We start from the raw sequence: 16496 nt of genomic DNA on the forward strand, positions 1-16496 counted from the left end.
TGTAAAGATAGCAGGTTGTGATTCATTCCCACTATGCAAGCAAAGTAGCAAAGCACTTTGGGTCTTACACAACTCAACACCCCTTCACAAAGTTGGCAAATATCATTTGCGTTTGTCAACAGAAACTTGGAGTTTTAGCTTCATCCTGGCAAACCACACTGCTGAACTTTTTGCAAACCACCATTCTGCCGCTACCCAACTAAATTATCCTTGTTAGGAAGACACTGAGAACAAGGATAGAGAACAGAAAACATGCTGCAAATCTAGTATCGTATTACAAAAATGTATTCTTCCATGGTTAAGTGTATCACTGCCAATCATTTATACTTTTAACAGATGCGTATATTTCTGCAACTGTGGCTTCACAGCCATAAGATGTTGAGTCTCGACTGTATACATGTCCTTCACACCTGTTATTTCTGGCTTATTAAATCATTTGTATCAACTGCTGTTCATGTGTGTGAGAGAGAATTTTGGGGGCTACCTTTTATAAATAATAGGGGTTCTTTTTGTGCTTGTGTGACCAGCTTGTTTTCCATTTAAATCCACCATGCTCTAATAAACCAACACCAACTTTCAACAGGTCTAAATATCCTATAGCTATGCTAGGATTTATTAGCGAAAAACTTAGGCGTTACAGCTAAGAAGACACATGTCAGGTTTTTAGGGTTAACAGCGAGAAATAGATGGCTATGACAGTTGAACCCCTGGAGGAAATATATGACGTCTGGCAGCCAAAATCTAGAGTTGATATAATTAATCCAGGCATGCGGCAAAAACACCAGCAGATTTGCTTCACTTTACCATTGTTATGTACCAATAGGAATGTGCACTTTTTTTAATAAAGGCATGTATTCGCCTCCCCTTTCTCCTTTCCTTCTCTTCCCCTTTTCTGCCCTATGTTCCACACTAAATGCTGAATGTCACCCAAGAGCTCTTCCTCTCATCATATCTGTCTCCTGCCACAGCTTGGAGTTGACTTCTGATTCTTCCATAACTGGCAGGTTTTTCCTCATCGCTGTGGATGTACACATGCGCATAAGAAATGCCTCAGATGAATTCTCTGTCTATCAACAGTTTGCTTGATTTGTGGCTGCCTCAGCATGTTTTAAATAGAGCTGAAAGCTCTGGATGTTTAGACACTGAGTGTCGCAACAATGATATGTTACTGTGGGGAATTATATTTGTGGTGTTGCGGTCCAGATTGTTATTGTGCATTCACTCATGCTATCTTGCTTTCAGCTGGATGCTCCCTTGATTGCTAATCAAGATTCCCATGTTTGCTTTATATTCTTAAAAATCTGTATTTAGCTGCTGTGCCAGATTTTTTTGCATTGCAAGAGGCATAAGAATTGATGACTGTTACCAGAAGGATTAAGATTTCTGAATAATCTAATGCTTTTATTTCAGCACTGGAAAGAATGTATTGCTTCTGCCACCAGTACTGATGTTTTTTTTCTGAGCCTACATCGCGCTCCAACACCAGATGTAATTTTGAACTCCGTATGCGTTAGCCAATTCAATATTCAACATACGAGTTTGCCCCTGAGATACAAAATATCCAAGATAATATTAATATTAGATTATCACATGCTTGTGCATGTGGGTTTGTTCACATGACCACAATAATTATTAGTTCTTATGGGAAACAGGAATGTATGCAGGGTCTCAGTACGTGGTAAACAGATGTTGCACATCAGTCAGAATGAACAGAATTCAGAACTATGGATGCAGCTTGTAGATTTTTTTCAGGGGTGAGTTAAAACTGGAACTTGGTGTCAGTCTGAACTTGCCAGTTTGAACATATTATACTTGGATTTGTAAGGTGTACCAGTTCCCAGTTTGTTTCCAGCAGGCCCAATTCACAGTGCTGATTTAAAACTTCAAGGACCTCAACATCAGGTTACCTGATGCCTTCTCTCCTGTGTGCCTACCCAAACCCCAAAAGCCTCTTTGGACAGCCTGCTCCAAGTGTTCTTCACTGAATAAAGTTAGGCAGGTAGTCATTAGGAAGAGAAGCTTTTCAGCAATGGCACTCCACTTATGGAAGATCATTCCCAGGGACATCTTCGTGGTATTTTCAGTGCCAAGTGAATCTTTTCATTTACTCCAAGGGCTGGATTATATTCTTGCCTCTAAACACAGTGAAATTTATGCATGCTTTCATTAGCCAACCTTCTATTTTGGGAATTAATTACTACATAAATAAAAATTAAAAACAGAAGCAAACATCTTCAAGGCAATTGGAAACAGAAATATGTGTTGTAGCGTGTCTTTATCATTGTTTTGGCAGCCTACCCAAATAGAATTGAAACACTGTGTGGCCATTTCCCCCCATAGTTGTTTTGCACAAGGTAACTCTAGAAAGCTTTTCTTTTCTTTGTTTTTGATTCATAGTAAGAGACTTTATGCTATAACTAGAAGTAATTTAAATTATCCTCTGAAGTGGATATCAGGCCTTCTCCAAAAACTAAACAGCTACCACTTGTGAATCTAGTAGATTAGGAAATGGAGGAAGCACTGACAATGAGGACTTGCAACGATTGCTTTAAGTCTAGCACTATATTGTGTTAAGCAACTGTTCACACACAGTTATACCATAGCAAATGTTGGTTTTTGTGTAATAGCTTCATTTGCACAATCATAAGTCTGTCATATTTCACAGTGCACATTTTACAGACTGATCCATTGTGCAATGCAAACAATTTACTTTTCATTGTGATCAGTGGCGTAGCGTGGGGGGTGCAGGGGGGCCGGCCGCACCGGGCATAACATCTGGGGGTTAGGGTTAGGGGGCGCAAATTACTTGCCTTGCCCCGGGTGCTGACAACCCACGCTATGCCACTGATTGTGATTTTTAGTCCTATGATATTCCTAGAACATAAGTGCACATACTCTGCTCAGCTCAAAACGTTATTCGTCGTTTCTCGTTTTTGCTTGTTTTATGGCATCTTGCATTTTTACTTATGAGAAATCACTTTGAGATTTATTTGTGTGGGGTTTTTTTTATAAAAAAAGAATAAATTTAATAAGCAACAACAACAACATTAGGCAAGGCAGCCAGCATTGTACCCTTCTGATTACATAGTGTCCTGCCTATGGACTATAGCTCCCCAAATGACTGTACATTGTCCATGTTGACTACAGCTGAGGGGATCTGTAGTCTGAGCAACATCTGGAAGACACCAGATTGGCTACCACTGCATGGGGTTTGAATCCAGAAATAAACCTAGGAGTGGTGCTTTTCTGTAAACCTCTGTAGAAAAGATAGCAAAAGACTTTGCACAAAATAGACTTAGCGCAAATATGCATCTTTGAAATATTCTATGTGGCCTTGGCCTTGCAGTGGGCCTTGTACCTAAAGAAGCATGCTGATATATATCGGTTTTGTTTTCTCCCACAGAGATCTTGTACTAAATGAGAAAAAAGCCTTTCTTGGAAAAGGCCTTCCATTTGAGGAAGAGCATCTCTGGTTCCAACCATAGTTGTTTGTTGCTTAGAGCTGTGCCTTGTACTCTAGATGAAGGGCATCGTCTTGATCAAGCAGCACAGGGTTTTCACATGCAGTGAGTGAATAAGATGAAAATATGTGCATGGGATGTATGTGGGGAGGAGAGTAAGTGTGCACTGCTTCAAACTTATAATTAGCAAAATAATATTAAGATAGCATTGTAGGCATTCTAATGCAGTAAGTGCCATAATGTACCTTTTTATCCCTTTTAGTATGTAGCATTGCAACTCACATTATCCTCCATTAGAGGGTCCCACAACACAGCTAACGCCATTTATAACATTCTGTTTGGAAATCATGTTTCTGCTTTTGATTTTTGATTCTAGCATCCAGTTCAAAGACTTTGACTGTATGCATAATTGCTTGGTCATTGCTTTAGTAGAAATAAGAATCCCCCCCCCCTTTTATTGCTGGGTATTCAGTGTGAATATTGAGCACCCTCTTTGATTATTGAACCCACAGCCCTTCGTCTCCAGAAGGAAGTATTCTCCTTCCTGGTCACAGTGCATAATGGGCTCATTCACATGTAACATGATAAGGAAGGGGGGCATGTCTTCTTTACCTTCTTCTTCGCTACAATATATCAATTTATTTCCAATTGTCAATGTCAAAAGGGACTAAAATCTATAAAATTCATAGAAAATCAACGTGCCAATTTGCTCAATTTCTCTAGGACTCCATCACACCTCCCCTGTCCTCCATAATCCCTCAAGCAAGGTGTCAAGACCCTAATCCTGTCAAATCACTCTGCCCGACCTTTCCTCCGGGCAATGCCAAGTGATAGACTTTACATACTTGGACTATTGTCTTCCCATCACCGGTACTCAGGAAGCACTTATCCGCGCATATCTTCAACTCTGCATATTTCCCCCTCCCTCCTCCATATGTTAATCTGTGTAACCCAACCTCTCCTTAAAATATCCATGATGTAACCCGTGTAACCCAACCTCTCTTTAATGTATTCATGACGCAACTATGATGTATTTTGCAATGTATTCTGGGACATGGAGGGAAGTTTCAAAAACTCATGTCACCCCTTTCTCGCTGTTCAATCTCACCTTGAACCTGTTGTGCAATAAACTTGGATCTTCTGCAGCTTGTTCCTGTCTCCGGCTGAGCTCATTTTCCTCCGCAGGGACCCACGGACTTAGTCCGACGAGCTGGATGGCAGAGCAGCCTCGCACACAGATTTTACCGTAACAAACACTAAGCCAAACCATGGCTTATTGTGAACAAGCTAACTTGTGAGCTTCCGGATAAGAGATTGTGGCTGCTTTGATTCTCCCTGGTTGTTCTGCGGCCGTTCTGCAGTGAGCTACACTACACTACGGCAAAGTTCAGCATGTTATCCCAACCTGATAATGTACTTTATCTCTCCCAAACAAACTATAAACCACAAGACAAATCTTAGTAACAGCTCCTAGCTTGTCTGCAGAGAAATCAGCCCTGAGCCTTAGTTCAGACAACTGAGCAAGATGCACAAGAATCCTATGTTCCGGTAGCTCATGCACACGTTTTCTGCAAGAACTATAGCTTTCTCACTTATACACTTTTTTACTTTCCTGTCAATACTAAATCCTTCCACTTTCATATTCATTGACAAGGTTTTTCCATCGTGTCTGTATATGTCACTTCAGGGATTATCATTCATTTTACCAGAGCTCAGGCTTTCAGTTTTCAGGCAGTGGGAGCTATAAGTCATATTCTTCTGTAACTGGGATGTAAAATGATATATCCTTTAATAATAATAATAATAATATGATATAATAATATTTTATTCTTTCTTCCATGTAGAAAGTTACATTTGTTACTCAAAAGTTATATTCCAATTCAACAAAACTAGCGATTTCCTGCTCATCCAACAGCGATGTTTATAACCCAAATTACACACAATGTAAAATGGTATGTTCAAAACAGGCAGTGGTATATGGCAACATAAAGCTTGGGTTTTCTATGTTTATTGAATCCTGCCAGTGATCTTTTGCTCCCAGCGTGTTATAAGACTATTTTGGGTATCCCACAGGCAGTGAAAAGATGTTTGTTTTGAAAACAGCCAAAAGTTTCTCATCACTTTCAGTATTTACTTGCATTTTTTCTTCCAAACTTCCAGGCTTATTACCATTCTTTAGATTGTAAAGCAGAAAACCTCAAACTATTTGTATTTTTCTGTGTGAATCAGCTGCATGACACTAGGGGATGCTGTTGGGCATAGTTTTGTTGAAATTTGCTATTACTGCAAGCCATGCTACTAGATATAAGAAGTGATAACAGAAATGTAATAATAACTTATGTTTTATATGTGCGTTTACATTCAAACTTGAGTAGGTGTCGCCAAAAGTAAAAACAGATGATGTGTCCAGGAGATGTAATTCTCAAAATCCCAACTGGTTTGCAGTCAGAAAGTTAATGTTATCACTTGTCATCTAGTACTGCATGAGCTCTATAAAAGATACTAGGATGATCCAAAAACCAAGCACACCCAAAAGATAGCGCTTACATAAAGCAGAAGTAAGAAACAGGGTACAAAAAACTGATTCTGCAGAAGTTTGCTCTGAATATCAGGACCAGAAATAATGTAAAGGCAAGCAATAGGGTGGCTAGGACAATACAAATGTTAAAATTTGGCAGTTCACTCACAAAATGAGTGAAGCACATGCACCAGGTCATTGATTAATAAAAGAATACCCACTGGAGCCTTATTTCTGCAATGAAAATAGGGACGTCCTATTCCATCACCATCACAATTTTATTTAAACCCCACCCATCTGGCTGGGCTGCCCCAGCCACTCTGGGCAGCTTCCAACATATATAAAAACATAACACATTAAACATAAAAAACTTCCCTTGACAGGGCTGCCTTCAAATGTCTTCTAAAGGTTGTATAGTACTTATATCCTAGATTTGGTAGTAGCATAACTCCATATTCACCAACATTTCTCTGACAAAAATAGGGACATCCTACTGAACATTCCAGGGTTGGCAACCTAAGACCCATGGGCCACAAGAGTCCCACGGGGGTTGTTTAACCAGCCCACGAGCCGCCCACGAACCGAGCCGCCCTCTCAGCAAGTCCCCACGCGCTGTGCTAAACTGGAGCAGCACAGGGACTCACTTTTGCAGCACCAGAAATTGCGTCTGTGCAGACGCCGGAAATCGCAGGTGTGCACGCTCATGCATTTGTGCGATCCAGCCCACAGAGGGATCTCTGCTGAAGTGAACTGACCCAGGCAAGGTGAACCTGGATGACCCCTGGTCTGGAGCCTTGGTGGTGTAATAGTTACCGTATGTTCCAGCGTATTAGGTGACTGGGCGTATAAGATGACCCCCCAACTTTTGCTGTTAAATTATAGAGTTTGGCCGCCCGCCGCCAGGGGCAGAGTGTGCACCCCTCTGCTGCCTCTGCCGTCGCAGCAGCAGAAGCCCAAAGTAAGGTGTTTGGTGGGTGGAACGAAACCGAAACCCGCCACCCAGAGGGAGGGAAGTCCGGCCCAGCTCCCTCCCTCACCTGTGGGGATGCCCAGCTCCTTGGAGCCCTGGCCGAAGCCACACACCACCTTGCCATGGCAGGCTCTTCATGGCGCCCACAAGCTGAGTGAAGCACCACGCAGCCACTGCGGAGGCTGGATCCGGCTCCTACGATGGCAGCAGCAGGCGGGCGGGTGAGCGCCATGCTCGGAAGGACTTTCCGCGGTGAGGAGAGAGCAGTGGCCAACGAACACGCGCTGTACTGGTACGGAAGAGGTGGGGCCTTGAGCTGTGTCACAGGAGGCTGTGTCCCCTTTCGTGGGGAGGGAGGAGGGGCAACGGCCGAAGGGGCACCTCTGCTCACCGGCTCCCTCTCCTCCTTCCCAACAGGTGGCTCCGCGTATACCTGGCGTATAAGACGACCCCCGACTTTTGGGGTGGTTTTCCTGGGTTAAAAAGTCGTCTGATACGGTGGAACATACGGTAATCTGGGAAAGAATTACCGTCTCTTTTTGCTCTAGAAGACTCACTTTTTGCCTCCTAAAAAGTAAGGGGAAATGTGTGTGCATCTTATGGAGCGAATGCAGGCTGCGCAGCTATCCCAGAAGCCAGAACAGCAAGAGGGATTGCTGCTTTCTCTGCACAGCGCTCCCTTTTGCTGTTCTGGCTTCTGAGATTCAGAATATTTTTTTTCATGTTTTCCTCCTCCAAAAACTAGGTGCGTCTTGTGGTCTGGTGCGTCTTATAAAGCGAAAAATACGGTACATATATGCTCTCTATACACAACAGTCTTAAGAGTTTCCAGAAATTACGAACAAAAGTAAATAAGAAGCTCTTTTATTTTAGCACATCATAACTATGATTTCAAGTGGGTCTGCCTTGATTATGACTAATGTTGAAGACCACTCAGAGATTTTTGAAAGCAACAAATGCTTTAGAAGTATCAATGTCTCAAATTAGCCATATATGGTTAAATACATGTTTGATAAAGATTGGCTTTTTAGAATTTATCATAGTCTATTACGACCCTGGAGGTACGTGGTAGTATTTTCGACACTGGAAACATAATGAGCTGCCTATAAATGTAGTGAAAGCCAGGGCACTCACAATTTCAGCAGCCAATGTTTTAGAAAATGAGATTTTTTCTGTTGAATTTTGTTAGCTTGTCAGTTTCCACAACCCTACTAATAACTGAAAGTTATACTGAAAGTTATTACACTGTCTACTGAGAATAACTACGACAGAGTAACCTGAATAACTAGAAAAGTGAGACAATAAGTAGCAACTCAACGAGCTGAATATTTGCTCCTATCTACTCTGTGCGTGACACAGAGCACTCTAACCAAGCTGATAAAGTAGACTTAAGCATGCAATTTATCTTTGGACACACGGGGTGGTATTCAACTAAGTTTTACCCAGAACGGACTCATTAAAATTAATGGACCTAACTTAGCAATATAAATTAATTTCAGTGGGTCTATTCTAAGTAAAGTGTGGCTGAATACCACCCATGACCGGTTCTTTCAGAGCTAACCAATATTCTAAAAGATAAACATGTGCTTAAGAATGTTTTATATTGTGTGTGCAATGGACATCTATTTCCCAGCTGGGCAAGCTGCTTCAGTATATCAAGTTTGTGTGCGAGTGCATCTTTCAAATGTCTCTTGGTGCTAGGTAAACAATGTAAATACATTGTGCTCAAATAGTTATACAGTGGTATATCAGTTTACATATACTTCAGGTTACATATGCTTCAGGTTACAGACTCCGCTAACCCAGAAATAGTGCTTCAGGTTAAGAACTTTGCTTCAGGATGAGAACACAAATCGTGCTCCGGCGGCATGGCGGCAGCAGGAGGCCCCATTAGCTAAAGTTAAGAACAGTTTCAGGTTAAGAACAGACCCCCGGAACGAATTAAGTACTTAACCCGAGGTACCACTATAGTAGCAACATGTTTGCACAAATATTGGTTTAGTTTATGGAAAAATTATGGAATTAGATGGTCATGTGACACACAGAAAATACACAGATAAAATGTTGTTAAATGGAATCATTTATATGCACCAACACTGGAAGTTGTTCCATTTGGGTGAACAATGCAGTGCCCCACCAACCTCAATTTGCCCTCAGCCAACACCTGCCAACCTTTTTACTTAAAACCAGTTCATTGGGTTGCCCTCTGTCTGCTTTCCCCTCCTTAGTTGCCCTTTAAAAAACTTAGCAGGAAGGAGAATGTCAAGAGTCCAGGTTCCCAGCTTGATAACACAGTAAGCGTAGCTAATTACAAAGGAGGATTTATTGCAAAAACAAACAGATAGTTCCAGACAGCTCTAACAAACCCTCCGGCATCATTACTCAAGATGATCCTTCTGAAGACTTCTTCCAGCGTCTCCAGCAGATATTGAACTTACAACCCTTACATCTCGTTTTGCTTCCTATCTAGAAGCCCTCCCATTCTCCGACCCCACGGACTTATTGAATCAGCTCCAACCTTTTCTTGTTCTGAGAGGCTGCTTCTGAGTTTGTTCACTCCTGATTGTGCTTCTGGCAAGCTATGGCTGTGTTCTAGCCTGCTCTCAGCTACTGCCTTATCAGCCAGGCCTTCAAGGTCAGGAAGAGCCAAAGTCTACTGCTGCCAGCTCTCACCTGCCTGACTCACATCAAAGCCTCCCTGTTCCTGGCTGCTTTCTGCAGTTGGCTGCAAACCTTCGTTCGGAGCTGGCTCATTCCTGACAGAAGATAAGACAGAACCAGTATTAGTTGGTACTGCCTGTCATTGTCTCTAGCTCCCCCTGCTGCTCTTCTCCCAACAAGGTGTAAAGGTAAAGGTAAAGACCGCTCCAGAAGGGTTTCAACAAAGTCATTGGACATATAGCAACAGCTATCAACCATCATGGCTAAATGGTAGCTTGGGGACTGTGCCACTAAGTGTCAGTTGCTGTGGGAGCAACACAACAGTGAGAAGAAGGCTAATTTGTTTGTTTGTTCTAACCTGCCTCTCATCCATGGAACTCAAGGAAATGTACGTAAGAGTTTGCAAGGTCTTGTTCATACAGAAAAATGGCAATGCCATCTGGTTTCTCATCAACCTCAACACTCTCAGTTGGCACCTCACTAAAACTTATTCTGCCAGCCCTATTATTGCAAGTTCTTTAAAAGTAGAAGTTGGAGATGCTGTCACAGTGATGGAAATATGCAGAGCTGAGCCATCAAATCCATTCTGATAGAGCACCCCTAATTGTGCTTTTAATTATGTGCTCTCTAGAGCAGAGCAGCAAAGTTAAGGCAACATACGGTAGTTGATCAAATTTAGATAAAATGGCAAACAGCCATAGAAATAGAAGTGGATTGTACTCAAATTGATCAAAACTCAGTAGGAAAGAGTGATGCAGAATAATTCCAGAACCTCCACATCTTTTGATCATCTCTTCTTTCACCATTTGGGTTTACTGGATTTGCATTTGAAATTGCAGTAATTAAGTATGCAAAATTAGGCATGCAGTTTCATGCTTAAATACTTTGATAATCTGTCTGTGGAAACATTCTCATTGGGATTCTGAGGTTTTGTGCAATTAGGATTGAAGCTTTCCTTGTGTGCTTTACCACATCTTTTCAAAGTTGATGATTTAAACTCAATAGAAATGCTCCATCAGATCAAATCCAGAAGATTATTTTTGAAACCACAAGGCCTAGAAAGAGTTTATTTGAAATGGAAAGGCTGAGCTGTGCAGATATATCAAATGTGCCAAATTCATAGCTTGACACATCTGACACTGGCCATCTTCTTTTGTGTAAATATGTATTAAGTTACCCCTCACAAAGGCTTGGGTTGCCAGCAAACTTGCAATAAAAAGAGGGAAGCTCGTAACACGCCATAGTGGGGTTTTTTAAACTCTGATCGGAATGATATCTTTAAAAGAAAACTAATTTCAACATAGCAGAATGAAAAATGATGAGTTAAAAGGAAAAGAAAATATCACATTTCAGTTGAAAAAGAAAAGGCAATATTTCTCTTTTAAAGGGTGAGAAGAATCCTGCCTTATATGGTTTTGTATGCTTGGGAGTTATTCCCTCCTGCCTCCAAACTTTATTTTATTGATTTTTGCACAATACAGAAACAGAAACATTAAATTGTTGTCCACTATCACAACTTGCATTGCGTATTTGCCGCAACTGAAACAAGACAGAAGTGCCCTTATTTCTGATTTAGAAACATCAGTTATTTAGGTAACCTCTCCAAAGATCTGTTTGAGTAGTGGGGCAATGGGGAATCTCTTCCATGTTCATTAACACAAGAAATAAATGGACGCCACACCATGTGGAAGTTGTCTCTTTTGGAAGTTTCTTGTGTAACTCTTCTGTGACAGGAAAGTCTTTCTGATAAGGCCACATTCCACACAGCATTAAACCATAGATCAACATGTATTTCTGACTTATTTTTCCACTGCTGGGCTATCACCAGGTGTCCCGCAGTCCGATGAAAACCAATTAATTCTTTGTGATCCGCAAGGTCTTCTGTGAGGAGTGCTAATGCTGGATTAGGCTGCAGAGATGGTTTAGTCATAATAGAAATAACCTTGGAAACGTTGATCCAGAATTTTTGTACAATTATACATTCACATCATACATGCATGTAATATCTACGCTTCCTACATGCTTTCCAGTAGAAAGGGGACAGTCTGTGGTTTATTTTAGCTAGTCTTATTGGTGTCCAATACCATCAGAAGATAGTTTTTAGGGAGCCTTCTTGAAGGTGATCAGATACTGTCTTTAAAGGGCATGTCCCACCTGTGAGCCTCTATCTTTTTTTCCTACCTCTGTCTCCCACAGCTGCCATAAACTTTCTGAATTTTCCATACTATGTTCCAATACTATAGATTAGGGAAGCTGTCCCTTTCAATTCATAGTTTGATTAAAGCATAGAGACTCGAATGCAGTGAGGGATGGTTAGACCTCCCCCTTTGGACTCCAGGTAGCATATGAAAGCGTAGCATTGTGATGCTCTGAACCAAGACTTGTGTGCATCCCCAAGCTTAGCCATAATGCTTAGATTGGCTTCTCACTGGGGCGAAGATCACAAACTCTATACAGCCCTTTTGACTCCCTATCGGCTCGTTCTTGTCTGCCTAACCAAAGGTAGGGTGGTCTAGAATGAGAGTTGTAGAACTTTATGCCAATTGTTCCTGCTTTTAAAAAAAGGATTCTCCACTTTCTCTGTGTCCCTGCAAGTATGACACAACTGTTGACAGCAAGGAGGAAGCAAAGTTAGCTGTACCCAAGGATAATCAGTTTGGCCTCTGGTCAGTAGGATCAATGATTTTCTTTGAATTACAACATAAAGGTAAAGGGACCCCTGACCATTAGGTCCAGTCATGACCGACTCTAGGGTTGCGGCGCTCATTTCACTTTATTGGCCGAGGGAGCCAATGTACAGCTTCTGGGTCATGTGGCCAGCATGACTAAACCGCTTCTGGCAAACCAGAGAAGTACACGGAAACGCCGTTTACCTTCCCGCCAGAGCGGTACCTATTTATCTACTTGCACTTTGACGTGCTTTCAAACTGCTAGGTTGGCAGGAGCAGGGACCGAGCAACGGGAGCTCACCCCATCACGGGGATTCGAACCACCGACCTTCTGATCTGCTAGTCCTAGGCTCTGTGGTTTAACCCACAGTGCCACCCGCGTCCCTGAAATGCAACATAGGGCAGTCCTAAATTGGGCATTCCTAAGACTCCCTTGGACTTGTATGGGATTTTATGACTGCCCTTTGATATTTTTCTTTGATAATTGTGTCTATTTTGCCTTTTGTGTGTGTGTGTGGGGGGGGACATCCTAGGACTGGTAGTACCTGGAAAAGAGATGAGAATCTAGGCAACATCAAATTTTTATTACTGCAATGTGTCCAAGACGCTTCCAGTTTTTTTTTTTTAGATTATGCTTGGAAGTTATGTAGAAGAAGAAAAACACCTCTCAGTTCTGTTGGAATCTGACTTCACTTCTAAACACTTTATATGCCAGGAACACTGATGTTTCCTACAGCAAATGCATGAAGTGTGTCTGACATTTCCGTGGTTTATAAGCAGCTTTTTACATGCATTTGGATAGGGACCCTTTAATATACATTGAAGATGTTCGTTTTTCATCCACACTGGCGTATGTTTTTGGTGTAATTGTAACTGCCACGAGGTATGGAGTTACTCTTGCAGATATGGGATAATTCTGTCAGTGCTTGTCATAATTCTTTCCAATAGCTGAGTACATATTAATGTTGTCTTTGGAATGGGCCATACCTCCCAGACTTTCAGGTGAGTTAAAACTTGGAATTCCTGAAGTTTGGGTTTAGCGTGCACAAAACATGATGTGTCCCACCATAGCATTCTATCAAGGAGTGTCTAGATCAGTGTTGTTACACACACTCAGTACTTTTCTGGTCATGCACATTAAAGAGAAGTGTGAGAATGATTAGGTGCAATTAACTGACCGGCTTTGGGGAGCTTTTCAAGAGCTGTCCTGCTATCCACATGGAAACAAGACAAACATCTTAAATTCTGCCCACCTTCTTCCCTTTGTGAACTTTGGGAAGTTAGGCATTTTGTTGCCTGAGGCAAAGAACAAGATGGTCCCTCCTTATTTCTCATACAGAAGCTGAGAAGACTGCCAGTCATTTCGGAACTGGTGATGGGATGGCATCTCTGCTACACCATACAGTATTTGCTACAAAAATATGTCTCATAGCTAAAACCTATGTATTCCATCCATAAAAAGAATTAAAACAAGCGGTATTAATAATTGATACATAGAGGATTGTTTTTTTGTCATCAACGGTCTTCTTGGTAGTGGCGCCCGCTCTGTGGAACGCCCTGCCATCAGATGTCAAGGAGATAAGTAACTATACAACCTTTAGAAGACATCTGAAGGTAGCCTTGTATAGGGAAGCTTTTTAAAAAATGTTTTATTATGTTTCTATATATGCTGAAGGGACGCAGGTGGCACTGTGGGTTAAAGCCTCAGCGCCTAGGACTTGCCGATCGAAAGGTCGGCGGTTCGAATCCCTGCGGCGGGGTGCGCTCCCGCTGCTCGGTCCCAGCGCCTGCCAACCTAGCAGTTCGAAAGCACCTCCGGGTGCAAGTAGATAAATAGGGACCGCTTACCGGCGGGAAGGTAAACGGCGTTTCCGTGTGCAGCTCTGGCTCGCCAGATGCAGCTTTGTCACGCTGGCCACGTGACCCGGAAGTGTCTCCGGACAGCGCTGGCCCCTGGCCTCTTGAGTGAGATGGGCGCACAACCCCAGAGTCTGTCAAGACTGGCCCGTACGGGCAGGGGTACCTTTACCTTTACCTTTATATATGCTGAAAGCCACCCAGAGTGGCTGTGGCAATCCAGTCAGATGGACAGGGCACAAATAATAAAATTATTCTCATTAGTATCTATGCATACCCACTCACCCCATTTCTTAAAATGGTATATATCAGTTGCTACTAATTAATTTTGGTCTTGGTCTTTCGCAAGGCAGAGGCTCTACACGTTTATATTGTTAGGTGCTGTTTTGCCTAACCTGTTAGGGTCTTTTACTGAAGGACAGGGCTGCATCATTAGGCCTAGCTGCCCTTTGCCAAGGCAGAACCTCTGGCATTGTTTAGCTGCCCGTCTGTTTGCCTTCATGTTGCCTTTGGAAGTCTATGCTATCTCTGTGGCTTTTGTGGTTGTTTCCATCAAGCAGTGTGGTCCCTTTCCAGAGGCACTAGTGTGCCAGACTAGCCCATTTGAATTTGTGCCAGCCCACTTACTTGGGAGGTGAAGCCAAATATTTTATATTTAAAACCGTAATGCTGTGCTTGTCCACCTCACTCCTGTCTCCTGAAATCATTAGTTGTGGTTTTACTTCACTGTTAAAACACTCTTCAAGTCCGTTCTCTCTCTCTCTCTCTCTCTCTCTCTCTCTCTCTGCCCCCTCCCCAGCTATTTTCAGCAATTGTATATTTAGTAAGTTGTGTGTAGGTAAAGAGATTGTACCGCTGCATTTAGTTTTCTTTCTTTTTTCTCTATTCCCTGTGTCTCAAGGAGAAAAGCTATGTTTCTTATTAAATATGAAACACTGTGTTTAAATAACATTAGGCATCTGAATTTAACCAAGCAAAACCAAAGCACTCCCAGTAGATGTTGATGTTCTGCCTTTAGCAGTCGCAAATGCATCACAGGTACAGTGTGAAAGGACAGCTTTCTTGCACTGAATTTCTAAGTCGCACCATGTTTAATATAATGTATTTTATTAGTTAAATATTATGATAAGGGTCAGGGCTCCCCCCCCACAAAGCTGGAATTCACTAGAACTCAGTTCCGGCACCTCTCAGAAGGGTGCCATTGGCATTAAAGGCAACAAGGGAGGTGTTCATGGTGAGTTCCGGCACCTCTCTTTCTACGAAAACAGCACTGATGATGGTAATTTATAAATGCTGTATCACTAGCCCGCTGGTGTTTTTCTTAAAGTAGTATCTCCTCAGTCAGTTGGTAGGAAGGCTGGCTTGGACCCTTGCTGCCAGTTTGAGAGGGCGGTGTGAGCTTCATGGCAAAACCAGTATATGGGCAACATTTCAGATTAAACTGAGGGATGGGAGGGTTCTCAGCAAATTTTAAAAGCCTAGCAAAGATTAAACTGCATCTGCTGCAATTACTTTTTCTATATCACAGGAACACATGTACAATCCCCATCTGTCTTTTTTCAAAGAATTGAAAGGATATGTTCCTTTGGCATACGTGCTTTCAAAAGCACGTCAAAGTGCAAGTAGATAAATAGGTACCGCTCCGGCGGGAAGGTAAACGGCATTTCCGTGTGCTGCTCTGGTTCGCCAGAAGCGGCTTAGTCATGCTGGCCACATGACCCAGAAGCTGTACATTGGCTCCCTCGGCCAATAAAGCGAGATGAGCGCCGCACCCCTAGAGTCAGCCACGACTGGACCTAATGGTCAGGGGTCCCTTTACCTTTAACTGCTTCTCTTGTCGGTAGAGGAGAGTAAACATTAGCAGAAAGTCCAATTCCCTTTCTCAGCCCTGCTTACATGAAATACCCACTTTACTATATCGCTAGCCTCTACTATAGATATCTAGACGTCAGTCCTTCAGGTAAATAATTAGGTGAGTGTTTTTTATTCTTCCTTTGGAAGGTGTAGAATTGCCAATCTTAAAAACTGAGGTCATTTGTTTTTTCATAAGAAAGGTAAGGAATAGAAAGTGGGAGGTGAGATTCATTTTCCTTCCCTGTTTAATCCTTGATTTCTGCTCAGCCTGCCAATGCGCTGTCAATTAAAGTCAATTATGGCATGGTGTTATACGACTGGAAACTGTCCAAGACAGGAGAGGCACTGAGACAGCTTTAAGATACTAGCAAGCTGTCATAGCTCCACTCTGCTGGGTTAGTAATGCCCTGAACTGTGTGTGTGAAACCTTGAATGTTGCTTCGTTAGAACAGCAATGGAGAACAGCCTGATTAGACCTGGCAGGGGTCCTAATGTGACCTGCAAGG

General features: G+C 42.3%; 1 long non-coding RNA gene across 1 annotated transcript in view; it reads left to right on the top strand.

Moving 5' to 3' along the window:
• Positions 1-9589, top strand: part of LOC310835228 — a 104629-nt gene extending 95040 nt beyond the window's left edge. The window contains exon 3 of the long non-coding RNA XR_014559434.1: positions 9420-9589. This is a non-coding gene — a long non-coding RNA (uncharacterized lncRNA). The remainder of the gene's footprint in view (positions 1-9419) is intronic.
• Positions 9590-16496: the final 6907 nt, after the last annotated feature.

The sequence above is a fragment of the Podarcis gaigeae genome (genome assembly GCF_964106915.1).
Source record: "Podarcis gaigeae genome assembly, chromosome: 17".
Taxonomy (NCBI): Eukaryota; Metazoa; Chordata; class Lepidosauria; order Squamata; family Lacertidae; genus Podarcis; species Podarcis gaigeae.